The following is a 6,107-nucleotide window of genomic DNA, read 5'->3' on the forward strand; positions in this document are numbered from 1 at the left end:
CGTTCCAAAACGTTTTCCGTTTGAGTAAATGTTTGTCGCAAAACGTTTTGCAACAGACTAAACGGTTTGCAAAATTATTGGCGTAATGAATACACCTCTGGTAGTGTTGACACTTTGTAGTCGTCTTGTAATATCTGATGCGTACGTTTCTTTACAAAGCTCCCGTATTTAATGTGAGTTAAAGTTTTGAGTGTGTTGGTTTTTGTAATGTGGTCTTTGCCAAATAACCATACATCTAGGTTACTGCCTGTTATTGCAATTCATATTATTAGACCTACAAGACCTAGACCTTTGCTTTTTGCTGGTTAACCATACATTATTCAGGTAGTTATGGCCCACTAATTCTGAGTTACTTAATTCTGTCTGCCTAGAGATGTGAGCGATGCTAAGAAACAGGTGTCATAGATGGATGTGCAGGGGTCTTGATGCAACAACACCGCAGACCCTCTCGGTTGTAAGCTTTATGTTGCCTTGGCCTTGTGTAAACTGCCACTCAGTCTAAGATTCAAGTTTAGATGTGCCAGTCAGCTCTGTGGAGTGTATAATCGTTACATTGACATTACTGATATTTTCCCCTGTCTGTGGTGTGGTTCAGTTGAAGAGGGATCAGGCACGTTATTTTATAACAATTTTTTTGGTAAAACATACAATCTACCTGTAGTGAAGCCGCTCATAATTGACATTACATTCAGTAATCTAGCAGACACTCCCATCCAGAGCAATCAGGGTCAACTGCCCTGCCCAAGGGCACATCGACAGATCTCCCACTAAGTCAAATCGGGGACCCAAACCACCGAACAAGCTCCCAACCACCAGGCCAACAACCATCCAAGATCCCCCCACAGTTCCCCCGAGCTCCCCCTACACTGAACAAAAATATAAACGCAACATGCAACAATTTCTACGATTTTACAGAGTTACAGTTCATATAAGGAAAAAGTACTACTTAAGTAGTTTTTTGGGGTATCTGTACTTTACTATTTATACTTTTGCCTACTTTTACTTCACTACATTCCTAAAGAAAATAATGTACTTTTTACTCCATATATTTTCCCTGACACTCAATTACTTTTCACACATTTATCAAGAGAACATCCCTGGTCATCCTTACTGCATCTGATCGGGCAGACTCATTAAACACAAATGCTTCGTTTGTAAATTATGTCTTGAGTGTTGGAGTTTGCCCCTGGCTATCCGTAAATAAATAAGAAAACAAGAAAATTGTGCCGTCTGGTTTACATAATATAAGGAATTAGATATTATTAAAACTTTTACTTTTGATACTTAAGTATATTTGAGCAATTCCATTTACTTTTGATACTTAAGTATATTTAAAACCAAATACTTAGACTTATACTCTGGTAGTATTTTACTGGGAGACTTTTACTTGAGTCGTTTTCTATTAAGGTATCTTTACTTTTACTCAAGTATGACAATTGAGTACTTTTTCCACCACTACCCTAATCTATGGATTTCACATGACTGGGAATACAAACATGCAACTGTTGGTCACAGGTACCTTAAAAAAAGGTAGGGGAATGGATCAGAAAACCAGTCAGTATCTGGTGTGACCACCATTTTCCTCATGCAGCGCAACATATCTCCTTTGCATAGAGTTGATCAGGCTGTTGATTGTGGCCTGTGGAATGTTGTCAATCCTCTTCAATGGCTGTGTGAAGTTGCTGATATTGGCAGGAACTGGAACACGCTGTCGTACACGTCGATCCAGAGCATCCCAAACGTGCTCAATGGGTGACATGTCTGGTGAATATGCAGGCCATGGAAGAACTGGGACATTTTCAGCTTCCAGGAATTGTTTACAGATCCTTGCGAAATGGGTCTGTGAATTATCATGCTGAAACATGAGGTGATGGCAGTGGATGAATGGCCTCAAGAGCTCGTCACGTTATCTCTGTGCATTCAAATTGCCATCGATAAAATGCAATTGTGTTCATTGTCCGTAGCTTGTGCCTGCCCATACCAAAACCCCACCTCCACCATGGGGCAATCAATTCACAATGTTGAAATCAGCAAACCGCTCACCCACACAACGACATATACGTGGTCTGCGGTTGTGAGGCTGGTTGGTCGTACTGCCAAATTCTCTCAAATGAATTGGAGGCGGGTTACGGTAGAGAAATGAACATTAAATTCTCTGGCAACAGCTCTGGCGGACATTCCTGCAGTCAGCATGCCAATTGCACGCTCCCTCAACTTGAGACATCTGTGGCATTGTGTTGTGTGACAAAACTGCACATTTTAGAGTGGACTTTTATTGTCCCCAGCAGAAGGTGCACCTGTGTAATGATCATGCTGTTTAATCAGCTTCTTGATATGCCACACCTATCAGGTGGATGGATTATCTTGGCAAACCAGAAATGCTCACTAACAGGGATGTAAACAAATTAGTGAATCAAATTTGAGAGAAATAAGCTTTTTGTGCGTATGGAACATTTCTGGGATATTTTATTTCAGCTCATGAAACATGGGACTAACACTTTGCATGTTGCGTTTATTTTTGTTCAGTGTAAATACCTCATGTAATATTAGATCTGTAATATTGTTTAAAGATGCACTATGCAGAAATCACTCCACCATTTCCTGGTTGCTAAAATTCTAATAGTTCACTTAATTTCAGTATATGTGGCAAAACAAAAGTATAGTGTAGAGAATCATTGTACCATCTAAACCGCTGTGAAATATATTTTACATAACCAAAAATATTGTATTTTCAGCTGTTTAAAGCTAGTGTACAAAACCGAAAGTAAGACAAAACATAAGAACGGGTAGCATAGTTGGGTCGCCCAAAAAGTTACATAGTGCAAATTTAGGTGAAGTCCCCACCATGCTTCAGAATGTTTTTTAATGCAATCTGCTCTTACCATCACTATGCATTAGTATACACTCTTGTTAACCATGACTAACCTCTACTGCCTAGGAAGGCACATACGTTTGGTCATATAGTGTATGTGGGCACCAGCTCGTCGAACATCTCATTCCAAAATCATGGGCATTAATATGGAGTTGGTCCCCCCTTTGCTGCTATTACAGCCTCCACTCTTCTGGGAAGGCTTTCTACTAGATGTTGGAACATTGCTGCGGGGACTTGCTTCCATTCAGCCATAAGAGCATTAGTGAGGTCTGGCACTGATGTTGGCTGATTAGGCCTGGCTCACAGTCGGTGTTCCAATTCATCCCAAAGGTGTTTGATGGGGTTGAGGTCAGGGCTCTGTGCAGGCCATTAAAGTCCTTCCGCACCGATCTTGACAAATCATTTCTGTATGGACCTTGCTTTGTGCACGGTGGCATTGTCATGCTGAAACAGGAAAGGGCCTTCCCCAAAGTGTTGCCACAAAGTTGGAAGCACAGAATCGTCTAAAATGTCATTGTATGCTGTAGGGTTAAGATTTCCCTTCACTAGCACTAAGGGGCCTAGCCCAAACCGTGAAAAATAGCCCCAGACCTTTATTCCTCCTCCACCTAACTTTACAGTTGGCACTATGCATTGGGGCAGGTAGTGTTCTCCTGGCATCCGCCAAACCCAGATTTGTCCGTCGGACTGCCAGATTGTGAAGCGTGATTCATCAATCCATATAACGCGTTTCCACTGCTCCAGAGTCCAATGGCGGCAAGCTTTACACCACTCCAGCCAACGTTTGGCATTGCGCATGGTGATCTTAGGCTTGTGTGCGGCTGCTCAGCCATGGAAACCCATTTCATGAAGCTCTCGACGAACAGTTATTGTGCTGACGTTGCTTCCAGAGGCAGTTTAGAACTAGGTAGTGAGTGTTGCAAACGAGGACAGACTATTTTTACGTGCTTCAGCACTCGGCGGTCCCGTTCTGTGAGCTTGTGTGGCCTACCACTTCGTGGCTGAGCCATTGTTGCTCCTAGACCTTTCCACTTCACAATAACAGCACTCAACGTTGACTGGGGCAGCTCTAGCAGGGCAGAAGTTTGTCAATCTGACTTGTTGGAAAGGTGGCATACTATGACGGTGACAAGTTGAAAGTCACTGAGCTCTTCAATAAGGCCATTCTACTGCCAAGGTTTGTCTATGGAGATTGCATGGCTGTGTGCTCGATTTTATATACCTGTCAGCAAAGGGTGTGGCTGAAATAGCCGAATACACTAATTTGAAGGGGTGTCCACATACATTTGTATATACAGTTGAAGTCGGAAGTTTACATACACTGAGGTTGGAGTTATTAAAACTCGTTTTTCAACCACACCACAAATTTCTTGTTAACAAACTATAGTTTTGGCAAGTCAGTTAGGACATCTACTTTGTGCATGACACAAGTAATGTTTCCAACAATTGTTTACAGACAGATTATTTCACTTATAATTCACTGTATCACAATTCCAGTGGGTCAGAAGTTGACATACACTAAGTTGACTGTGACTTTAAACAAGCTTGGAAAATTCCAGAAAATGATGTCATGGCTTTAGAAGCTTCTGATAGGCTAATTGACATAATTTGAGTCAATTGGAGGTGTACCTGTGGATGTATTTCAAGGCCTACCTTCAAACTCAGTGCCTCTTTGCTTGACATCATGGGAAAATCAAAAGAAATCAGCCAAGACCTCAGAATTTTTTTTGTAGACCTCCACAAGTCTGGTTCATCCTTGGGAGCAATTTCCAAACGCCTGAAGGTACCACGTTCATCTGAAGAAGCCACTTCCCCAAAACCGGCATAAAAAAGCCAGACTACAGTTTGCAACTGCACATGGGGACAAAGATCGTACTTTTTGGAGAAATGTCCTCTGGTCTGATGAAACAAAAATAGAACTGTTTGGACATAATGACCATCGTTATGTTTGGAGGAAAAAGGGGGCGGCTTGCAAGCCGAAGAACAACATCCCAACCGTGAAGCACAGGGGTGGCAGCATCATGCTGTGGGGGTGCTTTGCTGCAAGAGGGACTGGTGCACTTCACAAAATAGATGGCATCATGAGGAAGGAAAATTATGTGGATATATTGAAGCAACATCTCAAGACATCAGTCAGGAAGTTAAAGCTTGGTTGCAAATGGGTCTTCCAAATGGACAATTACCCCAAGCATACTTCCAAAGTTGTGGCAAAATGGCTTAAGGACAACAAAGTCAAGGTATTGGAGTGGCCATCACAAAGCCCTGACCTCAATCCTATAGAAAATGTGTGGGCAGAACTGAAAAAGTGTGTGCGAGCAAGGAGGCCTACAAACCTGACTCAGTTACACCAGCTCTGTCAGGAGGAATGGGCCAAAATTCACCCAACTTATTGTGGGAAACTTGTGGAAGGCTACCTGAAACGTTTGACCCAAGTTAAACAACTTAAAGGCAATGCAACCAAATACTAATTGAGTGTATGTAAACATCTGACCCACTGGGTATTTGATGAAATAAATAAAAGCTGAAATAAATCATTCTCTCTACTATTATTCTGACATTTCACATGCTTAAAATAAAGTGGTGATCCTAACTGACCTAAGACAGGGAATTTTTACTAGGATTACATTTTAATGTATTTGGCTAAGGTGTATGTAAACTTCCGACTTCAACTGTATAGTGTAGAAGGGCATAGTACAGAACATTATAAGATCAACCTCAAGAAACAACTTTAAGGTGAAATTAAAATGCATGCTGTCACAAATGCTTAGAACTTTACTGCATTGCATCCAGCAGGTCAGGAGTGTGTCCCCATTAGCACAGTTGGTCCATGGGAGCTCCCAGGAGATCTGGCAGACGGGCCACTATGGACCCATTTGCAGAGGCACACTCAGAAAAGCGGACATATCTACTGCTGTGGTGGTCAAGACACTCCGGGGTATGTGTTGTACTGTCCAGCGCAAACAGAGGCTGTGTGTGTGTGGAACATAGTTGCATCTATTTGGAGAGTTTTCCCCAATAAAGTTTGAGGTATGGGATAGCTTTGTGAGTACCTCGCAGGTAAAAACAAACATAATTTAGGACTTGCCCTCTTAGAGGGAATTTCCCATCCCACTGCATAAAAAACAACAAGTAAAATGGATGTTGTTCCTTCTTTGAGAAGATGAAAACTTTTGTGCAATATACTGTATCTCCTTTCAGATGTCTTAAATCAGCCTGAGGCAAAATAGTTTGTGGA

The sequence above is a fragment of the Coregonus lavaretus genome (genome assembly GCF_964263955.1).
Source record: "Coregonus lavaretus genome assembly, chromosome: 22".
Classification (NCBI taxonomy): domain Eukaryota; kingdom Metazoa; phylum Chordata; class Actinopteri; order Salmoniformes; family Salmonidae; genus Coregonus; species Coregonus lavaretus.